The sequence below is a fragment of the Moschus berezovskii genome, chromosome 11 (genome assembly GCF_049115385.1).
Source record: "Moschus berezovskii isolate FMDL1 chromosome 11, NW_MosBer_1.0, whole genome shotgun sequence".
NCBI lineage: Eukaryota > Metazoa > Chordata > Mammalia > Artiodactyla > Moschidae > Moschus > Moschus berezovskii.
Window position 1 is genome coordinate 68,800,444 of NC_142470.1, and position 19,582 is coordinate 68,820,025.

Below are 19,582 nucleotides of genomic sequence, written 5' to 3' on the forward strand. Positions count from 1 at the left end.
TACATAATTATCAAAATTTCTATTAATCAGTCATTTCCCAAATTTCTGTACTGGTTGTAACTAGAGCTATCATATAACTGATATAAAAAGAAAATAAAGAGTTTTCATCCCTAAATTTCAGTTTTTTCCATGACCAAACTGTAATTTTATTAAAATGATCAGAAACAAAATGAACTCATTTGTCCATAATTTCCTTTCCCTGCCAACTTTCACTAAGCCCTTCCAAGAATACTATGTCCTAAAGAATAAGAAACAATTTTTGAAATATAGAAAACTTGCAAATATAGTCTAAAAATTCAGTGTCCAAACATTTAAGTTAATTTTAGGAGACTTAAAATGAGAAAGTAAATTTTAGTTCTCATTAATTTGTTATTTGCTTGATGGTGAACAGCACTGACCTAATTTTTACTTTTCTAAGACTTTTGGAGGCTGAACAATAAAGAAAATATACCATGGTCTGAAGTGATATCAGAAAGGGAGCAATGTTGACCAGGATTTGGTACTCACAAAATTTTATTCTGAGTCTACAAAATAAGTACAAGTAACCTATTAAGTAAGAAATTCACACATATTCTTCACATATAGCAGAGAAAATTATATATTTGCAGTTGGACCACAATGATCATTTCCTCAAAGCAACACTAATTGAAACTTTGCTCTCTCTCTCAGTAATCATCTCATACATCAGTGTCTATTTCCATCATAAAGAATTATCCAACAATTTATTATATGGTGGATGGCTGAAAAGTCACCCCCCATCCCAACCTGCATAGTTTTGTTCCTGGGATGATCATTAGCAATGAATGCAGATTTTCTTACAAATGATCTCTATATTCTAAATTTGGTTCTCTCCAAGACTTACACATCTCACAGATTTCATGTTTTTTGTATCCAACAACCAAATAAAACATAAAAATTTCTTTCATTTGTATTTAATGTGTAGTGAGATTAAATCCCAATGCCTCTCCACTGTAACAAAACTTATTACAATAACCATAAAATCTAAGGTAATATCTATGACCAGTTAGAGGCCTGCTGGAAGGAGCAGTCATTTATTTTCATTTTCAGAAAGTTGATACAACATGCAATAGCAACATTTTTCAGTATCCTATAAAAGATTCTTTTTAAACATACTCAATACAGATTGTAGAGGATTAATCTCATAAAAGGGGGCAATATATGTATTCTTGCCTTGAGAACCCCATGAACAGTATGAAAAGGCAAAAAGATAGGACACTAAAAGATGAACTCCCCAGGTCAGTTGTGCCCAATATGCTACTGGAGATCAGCGGAGAAATAACTCCAGAAAGAATGAACAGATGGAGCCAGAGCAAAAACAACACCCAGTTGTGGATGAAATTGGTGATAGAAACAAAGTCTGATGCTATAAAGAGAAATACTGCATAGGAACCTGGAATGTTAGGTCCACAAAAGGCAAATTGGAAGCAGTCAAACAGGAGATGGCAAGAGTGAACGTCGACATTTCAGGAATCAGCAAACTAAAATGGACTAGAATGGGTAAATTTAACTCAGATGACCATTATATCTACTACTGTGGGCAGGAATCCCTTAGAAGAAATGGAGTAGCCATCATGGTCAACAAAAGAGTCCGAAATGCAGTACCTGGATGCAATCTCAAAAACTACAGAATGATCTTCATTCGTTTTCAAGGCAAACCATTCAATATCACGATAATCTAAGTCTATGCCCCGACCAGTAATGCTAAAGAAGCTGAAGCTGAACGATTCTATGAAGCCCTACAAGACCTTCTAGAACTAACACCCAAAAAAGATGTCCTTCTCATTACAGGGGACTGGAATGGAAAAGTAGGAAATCAAGAAATACTTGGAGTAACAGGCAAATTTGGCCTTGGAGTACAGAATGAAGCAGGGCAAAGGCCAAAAGAGTTTTGCCAAGAGAACACACTGGTCATAGCAGACACCTCTTCCAACACAAGAGAAGACTCTACACGTGGACATCACCAGATGGTCAACACCGAAATCAGATTGATTACATTCTTTGCAGCCAAAGATGGAGAAGCTCTATATAGTCAGCAAAAACAAAACCAGGAGCTTACTGTAGTTCAGATCATGAACTCCTTATTGCCAAATTCAGACTTAAATTGAAGAAAGTAGGGAAAACCACTAGACCATTCAGTTACGACCGAAATCAAATCCCTTACGATTATACAGTGGAAGTGAGAAAGAGATTCAAGGGATTACATCTGATAGATTGCCTGAAGAACTGTGGATGGAGGTTCATGACATTGTACAGGAGACAGGGATCAAGACCATCCGCAAGACAAAAGAATGCAAAAAAGAAAATTGGCTTTCTGAGGCGGCTTTACAAATAGCTGTGAAAAGAAGAAAAGGGAAAAGCAAAGGAGAAAAGGAAAGATATACCCATTTGAATGCAGAGTTCCAAAGAACAGCAAGGAGACATAAGAAAGCCTTCCTCAGTTATCAGTGCAAAGAAATAGAGGAAAACAATAGAACAGGAAAGACTAGAGATCTCTTCAAGAAAATTAGAGATACCCAAGGGAATATTTCATGCAAAGATGGGCACAATAAAGGACAGAAATGGTACAGACCTAACAGAAGCAGAAAATATTAAGAAGAGGTGACAAGAATATACATAAGAACTATACAAAAAAGATCTTCACGACCCAGATGATCATGATGGTGTGATCACTCACCTAGAGCCAGACATCCTGGAATGCAAAGTCAAGTGGGTGCATCACTTCAAAATAAAGCTAGTGGAGGTGATGGAATTCCAGTTGAGCCCTTTCAAATCCTGAAAGATAATTCTGTGAAAGTGCTGTACTCAATATGCCAGCAAATCTGGAAAACTCAGCAGTGGCCACAGGACTGGAAAAAGTCTGTTTTTATTCCAATCCCAAAGAGTGCTCAAACTACCACACAATTGCACGCATCTCACATGCTAGCAAAGTAATGCTCAAATTTCTCCAAGCCAGGGTTCAACAGTACATGAACTGTGAACTTCCAGATATTCAACCTGGTTTTAGAAAAGGCAGAGGAACCAGAGATCAAATTGCCAACATCAGCTGGATTATCGAAAAAGCAACAGAGTTCCAGAAAAACATCTATTTCTGCTTTATTGACTATTCCAAAGCCTTTGACTGTGTGGATCACCACAAACTGTAGAAAATTCTGAAAGAGACTGGAATACCAGACCACTTAACCTACCTCTTGAGAAATTTGTATGCAGTTCAAGAAGCAACAGTTAGAACTGGACTAGAACAACAGATCGGTTCCTGGGCTGGAAGAAGCACAAGCTGAAATCAAGATTGCTGGGAGAAATATCAATAACCTCAGATATGCAGATAACACCACCCTTATGACAGAAAGTGAAAAAGAACTGAAGAGCCTCTTGATGAAAGTGAAAGAGAGTGAAAAAGTTGGCTTGAAGCTCACCATTCAGAAAACTAAGATCATGGCATCTGGTCCCATCACTTCATGGTAAATAGATGGGGAAACAGTGGAAACAGTGACAGACTTTATTTTGGGGGGGGCTCCAAAATCACTGCAGACGGTGATTGCAGTCATTAAATTAAAAGACGCTTGCTCCTTGGAAGAAAAATTATGACTAACCTAGACAGCATATTCGGAAAAGGCAATGGCAACCCATTACAGTACTCTTGCCTGGAAAATCCCATAGATGGAGGAGCCTGGTAGGTTGCAGTCCATGGGGTCGCTAAGAGTCAGACACCACTGAGTGACTTCACTTTCACTTTTCGCTTTCATGCACTGGAGAAGGAAATGGCAACCCACTCCAGTGTTCTTGCCTGGAGAATCCCAGGGACGGGGGAGCCTGGTGGGCTGCCGTCTATGGGATCGCACAGAGTCAGACACAACTGAAGTGAATTAGCAGCAGCAGCAGCAGACAGCATAATAAAAAGCAAAGACATTACTTGGCCAACAAATGTCCATCTAGTCAAGGCTATGGTTTCTCCAGTATTCATGTATGGATGTGAGAGTTGGACTATAAAGAAAGCTGACCGCTGAAGAATTGATGCTTTTGACCTGTGGTATTGGAGAAGACTCTTGAGAGTCCCTTGGACTGCAAGGAGATCCAGCTAGTCCATCCTAAAGGAAATCAGTCCTGAATATTCACTGGAAGGACTGATGTTGAAACTGAATCTCTAATACTTTGACCGCCTGATGCAAAGAACTGACTCATTTGAAAAAACCCTGATGCTGGGAAAGATTGAAGGCTGGAGGAGAAGGGGACAACAGAGGATGAGATGGTTGGATGTCACTACAAACTCAATGGACATTAGTTGGTTATGGACAGGGAGGTCTGGCATGCTGCAGTCCATGGGGTCGCAAAGAGTTGGACATGACTGAGCAACTGAACTGATATGAGCCAGATTTTCACAGATGAATAAACTACTTGAAGATATCATTTTAAAGGAAAATGTACTCTTTTAGAATCAGGATTATTGACTTTCTACACATTTCAGCAACTTTCTTATTTTAAATCAGGTCTTGGAAAAATGTATTCTGAACTGGCCATCACTTTTGACCTTTAAGTAAAATACAGTGAAGGTTTTCTGCTAGCTCTACAGTTGTCAATCATGCTAGTTTTTGAAGATAGATTCATAGAATATTCAGTTCAGTTCAGTCGCTCAGTCTTGTCCGACTCTTTGCGACCCCATGAATCACAGCACACCAGGCCTCCCTGTCCATCACCAACTCCCGGAGTTCACTCAAACTCATGTCCATCGAGTCGGTGATGCCATCCAGCCATCTCATTCTCTGTCGTCCCCGTCTCCTCCCGCAATCCCTCCGAGCATCAGACTCTTTTCCAGTGAGTCAGCTCGTCGCATGAGGTAATTCTGGTTGGAGTGATTTCTAGCAAATTCAGAACTTGAAGTGGGGACATCCAAATTCTATCCAGGAATTGGGAGAACAATTCCCAACCACCTTAACAAAGTCATTTCCTGTTTTCTAAGGAATCCTATTTTGCTTTGTTTTCTGCAGTTTTCCAAATTTCAAATTCATTTTTTTTCCTAAAAAGCATGCATGAATGACCCTGCTATGGAAATATGTGTACTCATCAGCTACTGTTGAGCTAGTTTATATAATTTATAGAATTATTTAGTATTTAGTATTCTATTTAGTATTTATTTAATATTTTGCATGTTATTTAACTTTGCTCTTTTGTTAATAGCAAAGGAATGCTGCACACCCAGACTGTACAAGAAGTAAATTACAGATCACTTAATATGCGGTAAGTACTCATTATAGAAGTCACAAATTCTACTACTATAAACAAATACCCTAGATCAGGAAACAAAAGCACACCTCAACATAACATAGGCTAAAAATACCATCCAAAACAAGCAAACAAACAAATCAGGCTAAATATGTCAGCTATGATGACATAGCTCACATCATAATCAATGGGTGAAAAGCTAAAAGCATTTTCCATAAGCTGAGCAACAAGACAAGGATGTCCCCTCTCCTCTTGCCAGTTTTATTCAACATGGTGTTGGAAGTCCTAGTCATAGCAATAAGACAAGAAAAAGAAATAAAAATACTAATTGAAAAAAAACATAAAAGTGTCACTGTTTGCAGATGGCATTATACTATACAGAGAAAATCCTACACATCACCAAAAAACTACTAAAGCTCACCAGTAAATTAAGTGAAGCTACAGCATACAGGATTTATACACAGAAATCTGTTGCTTGTCTATGCACTAATAATGAACTATCAGAAAGAGAAAGCAAAAAAACAATCACATTTAACATTTGATCAACACTGCATCAAAAAGAATAAACTACCCAGGGGTAAACTTAACCAAGGAGGTAAAAGACCTGTACTCTGAAAATTACAATACTCTTATGAAGGAAATTGAAGATGATACAAACGAATGGAAATATATCCTGTGTTCATGAATTGGGAAAAAAATATTGTTAAAATGTCCATACTATTCAAAGGAATCTGCAGTCCTAATGTAATCCCTATCAAAATATCTGTGACATTTTTCACAGTACTAGAACAAATAACCCTAAAATTTATATGGAACCACAAAAGACTTAATAGCCAAAGAAATCTTGACAAAACAGAACAACACTGGAGCTATCATGTGCCTTGATTTCAGACTATACTACAAAGCCACAGTAATCAAAACAGTATAATACTGGCACAAAAATAGACACTTAGATCAATGGAACAGAATAGAGGGCCCAGAAGTAAACCCACACACTTATGGTCAATCAATCTATGACAAAGGAGTTAATAATATACAACAGGGAAAAGATAGTCTCTTCAATAAATGGTGCTTAAAAAAACTGAAACAGCTACATGTGAAACAATGAAATTAGAACATTTACTTATACCATATACACAAATAAACTCAAAATGGATTAAAACTTAAATGTAAGATTAGACACCATAACACTAGATGAAAACATGGGCAGAACACTCTTTGACATGAATCAGCAATGTTTTTTTGGATCTGTCTCCTAAGACAAAGGAAACAAAAACAAATGTAAACAAATGGGACCTAATTAAACTTGAAAACTTTTGTACAACAAAGGAACCACTGACAAAATGAAAAGACATATAATGGGAAAAATATATTTGCAAATTATATGCCCAATAGAAGTTAATATTCAAAATATTTAAAACTCATATATATATGTATATGTAAAACTCACATATATATATATATATAAAATTCATATATATATATATAAAACTCATATATATATATATATATATGAGTTTTAAAAGTTCATATATAATTCTCCAAAGAAGACACACAGTTGGCAAACAGGCATATGAAAAAATGCTCAACATTACTAGCTATCAGCGAAATGCAAATCAAAACCACAAAGAGGTCATCCTGCTCACATCTGTTAGAAAGGTTATCATCAAAATCAGCACAACTAACAAACACTGGTGAGAATGTGGAGAAAAGGGAACCTTTGTGCACTGTTGCTAGGAATGTAAATTGATGAATCCACTACGGAAAATGGTATAGAGATTCTTTAAAAAACTAAAGAGAGAGCCACCATAGGATCCAGCAATTCCATTCCTGAATATATATCTTAAGAAAACAAAAACATTAATTCAAAATGATACCCCCCAATGTTCATAGCAGCATTATTTACAATAACCAGGATACAGAAACAACCTTAGTGCTGACTGATAGATGAATGTATACAAAAGATATGTAACTATGCATGCATGATCCTAGTTCCCCAACCAGGGATTGAACCCACACCCCCTACAATGGAAGCACGGAGTCCCAACTACTGGGTAACGAGGGAAGTCCCTACTACCCATTTTTTATTGTCCTTAAAATAACTGCCCTTTGAAATTAAGGAAAAAATATGAAACCATTCAAATTTTTAAAAGATCAACTAAACAAAAAGAAAATACTTATGGTCCCAGAATATTTATTACTTACGGTCCTGGAAGAAAATTATTGCAATTCACGATGTGAGATTTAAGAGAACTAGCAAGATAAAGCTTTTTTGATTATCTTCTTGCTATTTTATGGTTATATTTTACTAGTTTTAATAAAATTATATTTAACTGACACTCTAGAAGCTTCCAGTCTTTTGCCTCATAGAAGTACATTTTTTAAAAGTCTTTAACAAGAATAGAAGACTATTACGTTTTTATATTTTATCATAAATACATGCTTCCCACTTTGATATAAATCAGATGTAATGCATTTGTAACAAACAGTAGAGCCCAGCCCCCTACCTATTATAGACAGCCAACTATGAAAGCCTGAAGATTGATCGGCTAAAGTGGTTTCCTGTTAGTTAAAGATGTTTAATTTTTTATAAATCCTGAAGCTAGGTCAAACTATCAAACTGTGTGCCTCATAACTCATGAGAATGCATACCTAGTTTAAGAGTGAGGATGAATTCTCTTTTTCCTTATTATATGGCAAGAGCAGATGCTTTGGAAAATAATATTTTGCTCAGTTTGATCAGTCTTCATTCTGACATATTGCAATACTGCAACAGCATGCAAACAAACGCTCAGATAAGAAGAGATTTTAAAGGTCTCTTTGGCAAGTCTTTTCCAAGAGATTCCTGAGAATAGACTTAAGAATGTTAAGAGACCCTCTGCTTTGGTCTAATAGACAATAGTTGGCTGTATTCAGAGAAAAGCTCTTCTTATTTAAAGAATCTCATCAATACTACTTTAAAATATTAGATAATTTCCTAGATTTACAGATATTCATTTATTCACTTCACGTATATTTACTAAGCACCTATCAAAGATAATATTCCAAGTGATGCCAAGTACACTTGCATTAAAATAAATTTTTGTTGCAAGAAAAGCACAGTAAGTTTGTATTGTTGACTATAGGATCACAATGCTTAAGTTCAGAGTCTTAATCTGACACTTAGCAGTGTCATGACCTCTCTGTGCCTCAGTTTCCTAGTCTATAAATGTGGATAGTAATGCTACAATGGAAAGTCAGTCTACAGGTTTGGTTACTTACATGAAAAGAGCTTTACAACAATGCCAGGCCCACAGTAAGTGCTAAGTAATTGCTGTCATTATCACAAATGTTTTGGCTTTGCTTGTCAACACATTTTATAACTTGTTTGTCAATCTACTTTCACATGTTTATTATTTAGAGCAGTTCTCAACCTGAGGTGATTTGGCCCCCAGCAGGAGATATTTGGCAAAGAGGCCTAGAGATATTTTTAGTTGTCAAAACTGGGCAGTTTCTATGGAAATCTAGTCAGTAGAGGACAAGGATGCTGCTGAGTATCTGACAATGCACAGGACAGGGACAGCCCACTACAACAGAATTATCCAGCCCCACAAGTCAATAGTGCTCAGGTTGAGAAATCCTTATGTAGTCAGTCTAGTGAATCTCTGCATTTTGCATGTGAAGACAAGTTGCCCATAAGACTGTAATGGAGCCTGTGATGATTTTAAAGGAAATTCTCTGAGCCTAAGACCTCAAGTGATCTAAGTATAAAGACATCTTTATTTCCACCACCCCCCCAAAAGCAAATTATTAAAAATACCTGATACATCCTACTGTAATAACACTAGCAGAAACAGCACACAGAACGGGCAGGCAAAGGGCAGCAGTCCAGAGGACAAAGAACTGTAAGAGTGGCGAGAGAGCACACTGCAGCACCTTGAAAACAGAGACTCCAATCCCACAGAAAGTAAAATTGGCAGAGGTGCTTTGTGGACATTATGGGAGAAAATGAATCTTCCTTAGCAAAACAAAAGGTAAAGATTCTGCCATTAACATTAAGTAGTCATACCAAGAAAGAATAAAATTGCCCACAAATAGAAATGAGGGCTCTGACACATGAAACAACATCCCAAGGCAGATGAGTACATGCTGTGATAGGCAGAGAGGAATCAGAGAACACTGGACTAGAACACGGACCACTCTCTCCAGATGTAGCTAAATCTGTTTACATGTTTGTCTCCTCAATAGGAAGAAGACTCCTTGAGGGTGCATCTGAATCATAACGGCTCTCAATTACTAAGCCCCTGCTACATGTTAGGACTCTCCTAAGTGCGGTCAATTAAAAGATTATTAAGAGTAGCTCATATGAGCTTCTGCTATATGATAATATCCATTAAGACATGAACTGTTGGCCTGGCGCTTGTTCTCAGTAATTTATACTTCGTAGTGACTTTTTTTTTCTTTCTGGTTTGGGGCCCTGAAGGTCTTCTGTTCCAGGGACTCATCCTGTAGCTTCTGGGCTACAAGGAGATCCTATAGATCCTAGGGAGCATCAGGACTGACCTAGGGGCTTGGGGAGGTCAGAATAGAAGCATGTTAGTAACTGATGCAGAAGAACTGGTACATAGCAGGTGAACATCAGCTGTGAGCCCAAGGATTTTGTCCACTCCAGACCCAGAATTGTGGCCTCAACAGTTACATAAAGCTTGCTGCTGTAATGATCCAAAGATTTTGAGACTTGAGATTTGATGAAGTCACCTAATGAATTTGTTGAGAATTGTTAGCAACTCACTTTGGAGTACTATGTGAGTCATGGTATAAATGAAATACAACAGGGTTCCAGCTCAACACAGTTATCAAGAGAGTAATCTATTTCCTATTCTAGCTTTCTGCTCTCTGGGTTTGCAGTTCCAGTGACAGTTTTCTGGATCCCATGCTTTGCTTTTTCCATACTGGTGTGATCCAGGATGTCACTCTCTTGATTCTGGTTCCTTCATATTTATTCATATTCTTTCTCTTATTCTAGAACAGGTGCTAAAAAAGCTTGCTTCAATCCAGGCTCTGATGAACAAGTCATGATCATGGGGACTCTACTTTTATGGTTTGACAGAAGGCGTAATTACCCTGACCACTCACTTCAAGGTGAACTGATAAGACTCTTGTTCACAGCTCTGTCCCATTTGATAGTAATATTTCATGTATCTTGGAGCTCCTTAAGGTCAGGGAGCTTCTTGACTTTTATTATCTCTAAAATGACAATGACCAGCACCCTATCTCCAAATAGAAGTTGTTCAATAAACTTAATATATTAATAGATAATAAAAATCTATGTGCAGGACAGTGGTTTTTCCTCGAGCATCTCAGAAGTAGTTGTGTAAATGCTTTAATTGTGTGTCTGTGTACTCTGCAGTTAGTAGGTACTCAACTATTATTGATTCATTAAAGCATACTTCTAGAGTGCTAAAATGGTCTGAAACAAAACTGAAATTTCTGTGATGTCTACAGAATTTAAAAACAGACTAAATTTCCATTCTATTTTTCTGATTCATCAGAATTTAAATATAGACTAAATTTCTGTTATTTTTTATTAGCCAGAGCAAAATTAATTTATTCTGAACATCCTGAATCAATTCCTTCTATTTCTAAGCTGCAGTGAGCTCAAATATGTTAAAGAAAAAAAAAGTAACTGAAAAGATTATTAGGAATAGTTAGCAAACCAAAGGTAGAAATAAGACCTTATTATGTAGGCATTAAAAGACACTCACTCCTTGGAAGGAAAGTTATGACCAACCTAGATAGTATATTAAAAAGCAGAGACATTACCTTGCCAACAAAGATCTGTCTAGTCAAGGCTATGGTTTTTCCAGTGGTCATGTATGGATGTGAGAGTTGGACTGTGAAGAAACTGATCGCCGAAGAACTGATGCTTTTGAACTGTGGTGTTGGAGAAGACTCTTGAGAGTCCCTTGGACTGCAAGGAGTTCCAACCAGTCCATTCTAAAGGAGATCAATCCTGGGTGTTCATTGGAAGGACTGATGCTAAAGCTGAAACTCCAGTACTTTGGCCACCTCATGAGACGAGTTGAGTCACTGGAAAAGACTCTGATGCTGGGAGGGATTGGGGGCAGGAGGAGACGGAGACGACAGAGAATGAGATGGCTGAATGGCATCACCGACTCGATGGACATGAGTTTGAGTGAGCTCCGGGAGTTGGTGATGGACAGGGAGGCCTGGTGTGCTGTGATTCATGGGGTCGCAAAGAGTCGGACATGACTGAGCGACTGAACTGAACTGAACTGAATGGAGGCATGCAAAGTATATGGTGATTTCCATCAAAATCATTGTATAATGCCAAACACCAAATGATGAATATAAAAAAATTTATTATCAAAAGAGGTATTATTCTCGGCTTCATTAAGTATAGGCCAGTCAATCTATAAGTATTCACATGTTCCCAGCTCAGGATTCAAGAAAGTACTATTCATTCACTGATCAGGCAGCACCAGTGGTAAACAACTCACCTGCCAATGCAGGTTAGACATAAGAGACATGGGTTCCATCCCTGGGTCAGGGAGATCCCCTGGAGGAGGGCACAGCAACCCAATCCAGTATTCTTGCCTGAAGAATCCTATGGACCATAGGTCGACATGACTGAAATGACTTAGCATGCATACATGCATGACTCCTCATTTATCATGCCAAACAGTGTCTAAGATTGAGGTCTGTAAAGTCACGGTTGAGGTGGTGGGGAGCTCCCATTCAGATAACCTGAAATTTTAAGCACTTGTCACTTTCAGGAAAACAGGAAGTTGTTCAGAAGTATGTGAGCCTAGAACATTAGGGACAGGGTAGCAAGAAATGAGGCTGACATGAACGGCAAGAGGGGAAGTGATGAAGAACCTTCTATAACATATACAGGATTTGAAATTTATTCTATGATGAGGCGTGAGCTGCATGACAAGACCTGATGTGGTTTGGTTGATTGTTCTGGGAATAACGTGGAGCTTGATCTGGGTGGGACAAGACTTGTACTTAGTCGCTCAGTAATGTCCGACTCTTTGCGACCCCATGGACTATAGCCCGCCAGGCTCCTCTGTCCCTGGGGTTCTCCAGGCGAGAATACCGGAGTGGGTTGCCATGCCCTCCTCCAGAGGATCTTCCCAATCCAGGGATCGAAGCCAGGTCTCCCGTGTTGCAGGCTGACTCTTTACCGTCTGAGCCACCCAGGGAAGCCCATGAATACTGGAGCGGGTAGCATATCCCTTTCTCCAGGGGATCTTCCTGACCTAGGAATTCAACCAGGGTCTCCTGCATTGTAGATGTACTCTTTACCAGCTGAGCTACCAGACTAGCTGGTATGAAGACAAGCTAGTCTGGGATGAAGTCCAATTATGAGATTAACAAAGAAGTTCAAATGAACCATGATTACTCATCACCTACACTGGACAACAGCCGAAAGAATAAAAAGGATGATATTGATGGATTAAAGGGAAGGAACTTATGAGCTTTAATATTTATTTGAGTGTAAGTAGGGAGGCTGAGAGAGGCTGAAAGAGGACTCCAGGATGGGACCAGCTAACTGGTCATGCCATTAACCAGGATAGGAAATGCCAGGAGAAGTAATATATCTAACTCTTTCATCAGATTTTAAAATCAGGATCAAAGAGGGAATTAACAGTATAAAGCACAAAAGCATCTTTCTCACAAATATTCCCCAAAATGGTTTCCTTCTGACATGTAAAATAGGAGCTTGCAAAATATTTAAATTGTAAATGACTTGAACTTCATGCCATAATGAAAATATGTTCTTGGAAAAGAAAGTAATTCTGAAATATCTATGACGCTAGGTGAAACCTGCAGATATTTAAATGCAGTTTCCAAAAATAATAATAATAAATGAAAGTAATTACAGAGGTTAGCAGGATGCCTTTTTACAAGAATGAGAGAGGGCAAACCCCAGGAAGAAAAGAATGAATATCTTGAAAGGGCCAGAACAGTGAACACCCTCTATCTCTGCGGCCAGAGCAACAACAAAGAATAACAACAAGGGCATAGCAAAAAAAAAAAAAAATTAAAGCTATTAAACAATAGGTAGGAAATGTGGACAATTAGATTTACATCATTCTGCTTCTAAGTAAAGAGTTTACGCGCTTAATTCTTGTTCTGTATTAACCATACACCTCCCTGTTGAGAAAGACTGAAATTTCTACGGGGGAAAAAAAAAGATGATATCTAAATGGGTTTCCAATCAGGTTGACAGTAAGTAGTAAGTGTACAACACTCTTGTTGAGAGAAACATATCTGAATATTTTTAGGTCTTGAGCTTATGAAAAAGGCGGCGGGAGTGGGGAATAAGGAGAGCATGAGGAAGAGTGAGAGTTCAAGGCCTGGAACACAAATGACAGTACAGATGCAAAATCAAAAGAGTAAGGCTAATTAACACTGCATTTGGCTTACAGAGCAGAGCTGAGTAATGATTGTGTTAAATACCTCAGCACTTCAGAGCCCAGTGGGACTAAACAAAAACTTAAGACAAATCCTTGCAAGGTGGTGTCCGCTGGTTGGGCTTCAGCAATCGGAAGGATCTCCAGTTTCTTCAGAGGCTTCCAGTCCACAAGGGTCCCACACAAAATGGGAAGGTCAAGATAGGAGAGAGATCAACAGAGAAGTGCAAAGAGTCAGCTTCCAAGGGCGGTTACCACCCTAGGACAGGCATTCATAACACAAATAAGGATGCTGCCTGTCAGGCTGCAGCTAAGCTGTGCCGTTTGTGGAAAACGCTACCTTGGAGTAATTTACAATGATCTGAGTGCGAAAGGTTTATAAAAACCAGAGTGGCCCAAATGAACCGAGGCCCCATAGTCTCTGCACATGGTATCACCAGTGGGGAGAACTGAGATCTCCCATCAGTGACAACCATTAGAGCTCAAAAGGAAGCATCACGGGGACACAAGCTCAATTTTCACAAATGGCTTTTACTAGGGAAGGAAGAAAATAAGTGATTTTACAAATATGTTTATTTCTGCACTACTTTCTAACATAAACAACTTAGGGTGCACTGTACTCCCCTCTCCTTCCCTACCTCTAACTTGTGCCATGTCCCAGGGCACAGTCCACAAACCACTTCCCCCCTCAAACATGCATTCACAAAAATTGCTTATTCAGTCCCCTAGCCGTGTATTCTTTCAAATTTTTATATTCAGCACTGACCTTTCCCGAGTTCCACATATCTGACTCTACATCTGACATCTCGTCTGTGTCCAACAGCTCACCTTTCCCACAGCCCAAAGAACTCGATTCCCCTGCAACCCCTCACCTGTTCCTTCCATGCTTCCCCATCTCAGTAAGAAGCACCACCAATCATACATATAGCTGCTTAGATCAAAATCCTAGGCTCATCCTTGATTTTCCCCTCAGCCACCATTCGCTGCACAGTCTCTGTAAACAGCTCCTCCTGGGGTGGTTGATGCCCAACCCATGCAGGTTCTTTTCTCTGTAGTTCACATCCAATCTGTCATGAAGTTCCATCAGTTCTACTTAAAGATACAGTGTTGTGAATCCCACGCCTCCTCACCATTTCCACCCATACTTCAAGCTAGCATCAGCCCTCAATCCTCCAAAATAGCTCCCTAATGAGTGTCCCTAAGTCTCCTCCCCTGCCTCCACCATTTTCAATCCAGTCTCCATCCAGCATTCACAGAGACCTTTGGGAAACACACCCTCACCCAATTCCTCCAGTGGTTTTTCATTAACTAAGACCTGGAAGAAGCACAAGCTGGAATCAAGATTGCTGGGAGAAATATCAATAATCTCAGATATGCTGACGACACTACCCTTATGGCAGAAAGTGAAGAGGAACTCAAAAGCCTCTTGATGAAAGTGAAAGAGGAGAGTGAAAAGGTTGGCTTGAAGCTCAACATTCAGAAACAAAGATCATGGCATCTGGTCCCATCACTTCATGGGAAATAGATGGAAAAACAGTGGAAACAGTGTCAGACTTTATTTTTTGGGGCTCCAAAATCACTGCAGATGCTGACTGAAGCCATGAAATTAAAAGACGCTTACTCCTTGGAAGGAAAGTTATGACCAACCTTGATAATATATTAAAAAGCAGAGACATTACTTTGCCAACCAAGGTCTGTCTAGTCAAGGCTATGGTTTTTCCCGTGGTCATGTACAGATGTGAGAGTTGGACTGTGAAGAAAGCTGATCACCGAAGAATTGATGCTTTTGAACTGTGGTGTTGGAGAAGACTCTTGAGAGTCCCTTGTACCGCAAGGAGATCCAACCAGTCCATTCTAAGGGAGATCGATCCTGGGTGTTCATTGGAAGGACTGATGCTAAAGCTGAAACTGCAATACTTTGGCCACCTCATGAGACGAGTTGACTCACTGGAAAAGACTCTGATGCTGGGAAAGGTTGGCGGCGGGAGGAGAAGGGGACGACCGAGAATGAGATGGCTGGATGGTATCACCGACTCTGTGGACATGAGTTTGAGTGAACTCCGGGAGTTGGTGATGGACAGGGAGGTCTGGTGTGCTGTGATTCATGGGGTCACGGAGAGTCGGACACGACTGAGCGACTGAACTGAACTGAACTGAAGACCTGGAATCCACCCACTTGACCTTGGTCAATAGAGCCCACAGGGTCTGTCTCCTGTCTCAGACTTCACTTCACATCTTGTTACTCTCTGTTCCAAGCATTCTGTTCCAGCCCCTCTAGCCTTGTAACTCCTGTTTCCTCAAACACACCTATCTCAATCCTACCTAAGGCTCTTGTCCTTGCTGTTCTCACTTACTGCAATCCTCTTTTCCAGCCATAAGGCTTTCCTTCTTTCAGGCCTCTTCGGATGTCATATCCTAGAGAGGTTTTTTTTCTAACTCCACGTAAAATACCCCTTGCTGCAGTCACCATCCAACTCTTACCCTGCTTTTGTTTTCTTTACCGTTATCATCACTTCCCATTACTATGTGTTTATGGCTTTAAAACAATAATCCACCTATTAAAATGTAAGCTGCATGAATATTTTATTCAGGGTTGTATCCCCATTGTCCGAAACAGTATCTATATATGCTGCTGCTAAATCACTTCTAAAAGGAGATAAATCCTGGGTGTTCATTGGAAGGACTGATGCTAAAGCTGAAGCTCCAATACTTTGGCCACCTCATGCGACAAGCTGATTCACTGGAAAAGACTCTGATGCTAGGAAAGGTTGGGGGCGGGAGGAGAAGGGGACGACAGAGAATGAGATGGCTGGATGGCATCACCGACTCTGTGGACATGAGTTTGAGTGAACTCCAGGAGTTGGTAATGGACAGGGAGGCCTGGTGTGCTGTGATTCATGGGGTCGCGGAGAGTCGGACACAACTGAGCGACTGAACTGAACTGAACTGAAGTCACTTCAGTCATGTCCGACTCTGTGTGACCCCATAGACAGCAGCCCACCAGGCTCCCCCATCCCTGCGATTCTCCAGGCAAGAACACTGGATTGGGTTGCCATTTCCTTCTCCAATCTATATGTGAGAGATGCTTAAAAAAATACTTGAGGGGTAAAACACTGACTGAGTTGCCAATACAAGTCATCAGCCTCCCATGACCTACAGAAATTCCATTCCCTATTTGTTAGGGGTTGTTTTGGTTATACTAAGAAAAGAAGAGAAAGCCCAGTGATCACTCATTATTGAATGACTATCGCTGAACCAATTTAACAACAAATGTCAGCATCTCTCCTTCCAAAAACTGAGGTTACTGTTTTTGTCTAGGCTATAGTAGCTTCTGGGAAGAAAAGACAGAATAACTGAAATGGCAGTTTTACCTTACCCTTCCATACAGATTTTGACAACAGTTAATGCCACAAACCAAGTCTGCTGGTTAAAAATTTTTATTTCTCCTGAAATCTCTCCTGAAGTCTCTAGGTGAAGAACTCAAGAGAAATAAAAGGGCCAGAATTATGAGATCATTACCTAAACAAAGGAGCTGGCTAAACTTTAAAATGCAGAGCTAATTTTTTTCTGAAAAGTTCTAAAAAGTGACATTATAAAGCTTTAAGAAAGGCAAATTTAAAAAAAGATTAAAGTCAGAATTTCTGTAGTAGTAGTATTACCCTGGAAAACAATCAGGTCAATGAGTAGGTAGAGTTGTCTTTAAAAATAAAAGAGAGATAGTATTTTGCTAACCCAAGAGAGATGACCCAGGGATTAATGAGTTCCATAAGCGACTCACTGCCTGACCCTCAGCAAGTCACCTGTCCTCAACGCTAAAGCAGAGAGAGGCCTGTCAACTAGCTTCACATGGTGACTGAGGCAGGTGACCAAAAAGCTGATTGCAAGGTACTCTGAAAACAACAAGCAATACAGAGAAAGGCTTGCTTATGGCTAGGTTGCCATCAGTCACCATCTAAGCACTGCGCGTGCACTTAGCTTTTTTTAAGCTCTCTTCTTCCTCTTGACTCTCCTGATGTCAATCACTCCTGGTGACAAAGACAAGTGAGGATTCCCCTGTTTCTCTCACTCATTTCTCATTTCCTGATCTACTGGAGACATGAACTAGCCTTTGTATTCCTCTCTTGTTTCCAAAGCACCTTGCAGATCCCCTATGAAGGGAGAGAGAGACAGCAGTGTGTGTGTGTGTGTCTGTGTATGTGCGTCTGTGTGTGTGTGTGTGTAGAGAGGGTGTGTGTGTGTGTGTGTAGAGAGGGTGTGTGTGTGTGTAGAGAGGGGGTGTGTGTGTGTGTGTGTGTGTGTGTAGAGAGGGTGTGTGTGTGTGTAGAGAGGGTGTGTGTGTGTGTGTAGAGAGGGTGTGTGTGTGTGTGTGTGTGTGTGAAGGCCTTTCTTTCCTTTCCTTTCTACGCACACACTGATCATAGTGAAAGCCACATATTTGACAAAGATGATGAGAGAGAAGATTAATATAAAGGACCTGAAAATACACAGTTCACTTAATTCCTGTCAGCGATCTCCCTATATTTTCGTTCTTTCATGAAATGCTCTCACTAAAGGGAAAGGGAGATTAACTGATTTCTGACCTCCTCCCAAGCAAGAAGTGGTTTTCCTCATTTATTGATAAACATGGATTTAAAATTTTGCTTGTCTGTGAAGGACTTTATAGAAATTCACATTCTTTCCAAGCCACCAGGCAGATGGTATCTATTAAAGACAAGCCTGCCCCATGTTATCTTCCAAGCCATCTCTTGAAGGCAGGCAAAAATAGCCAGGACACAAAACCAATATAATCACTCATTCACTAAGTGAAGATTCAGTCACCATATGTATGTGTTTCAGAAACATACATATTCCTGTTAGCATCGCAACTGTCCTTGTAAGGGAGGACTTGCCTTTTCAAGTCAAATGCAAGCACCTTCATCAACAAAATCCTTCCAATGTCAAGTTGTTTGTTAGGAAACAATACCTCTACTTTTGCTCAACTACTCCTTTAGTTCAATTACTTTTCAAATCCCAGATAGAGATAACATGTTTGGAAATGATGAGACAAAGGAATTTAAACCAATGAAAAAGTAATACTTATTGAGAAAACTATTTGCATACAATAAATTCTTTATGCACAGATGAAAATTCATGTAACACTGAAAGTGTTAGTCACTCAGTCATGTCTGACTCTTTGTGACCCCATGGACTGTAGCCTGCCAGGCCCCTTTGTCCATGGAGTTCTCTAGGCAAGAATACTGGAGTAGGTAGCTATTCCCTTCTCTAGAAGATCTTCTATGAGAGACCAATATAAAAAAAGGTATTAACAGATAACCCAACTGACACACAAACATTTTTAGTGTAGGCCAGGAGTCAGCAAACTACTCCTAACTGAGTTAATTTCAGCCCCTTTTACCTATGTCATAAACAAAGTCTTTTTAGAAAACAGCCAAACCTATTCATTGAGATATTCTGCATTTGTTGTCAGCCGTTTTGGTTCTACAATGACAGACATGTAATGCTGAAACACACTGTATGGCTTACAAATTTGAAAATGTTTACTATCTGCCCCTTTACTTACAAAGCACCAACCCCTGGTATAGAAGATAACATGGTCACTGCCAACTGGAATAGTCTGGGAAGCTTCTGGAGAAGGAGGCAAGCAGTTAAGGAGACACTATAACTGAACCAGAAGATAAGTAATATAAGTGAACAAGTATGTTTTTTCCTGAGTACTCACTTATCTAGGGGCTAGAAATGTCCTTAAGACTGATTAAAGGATGAGATCTTCCCATGCTGAGAAAATCATTATTACAGTGAAAACTGTAAACATTATTACACTGAAAACTCTCAGTGAACAGCAAAGCTGATGGACTAGAAAATTAACTGGGTTTCTTAGTTAATTCCCAATTCACACCTCAGTGGTCCCACACCAGAGGTTT

At 39.6% G+C, this 19,582-nt stretch overlaps 1 protein-coding gene across 7 annotated transcripts in view; it reads right to left on the reverse strand.

Annotated features, from left to right (window-relative positions):
- The window catches only part of CCDC85A (coiled-coil domain containing 85A), a 217,942-nt gene that overhangs the window by 13,420 nt on the left and 184,940 nt on the right, over positions 1 to 19,582 (reverse strand). The gene's annotated exons all lie outside the window — the stretch shown is intronic.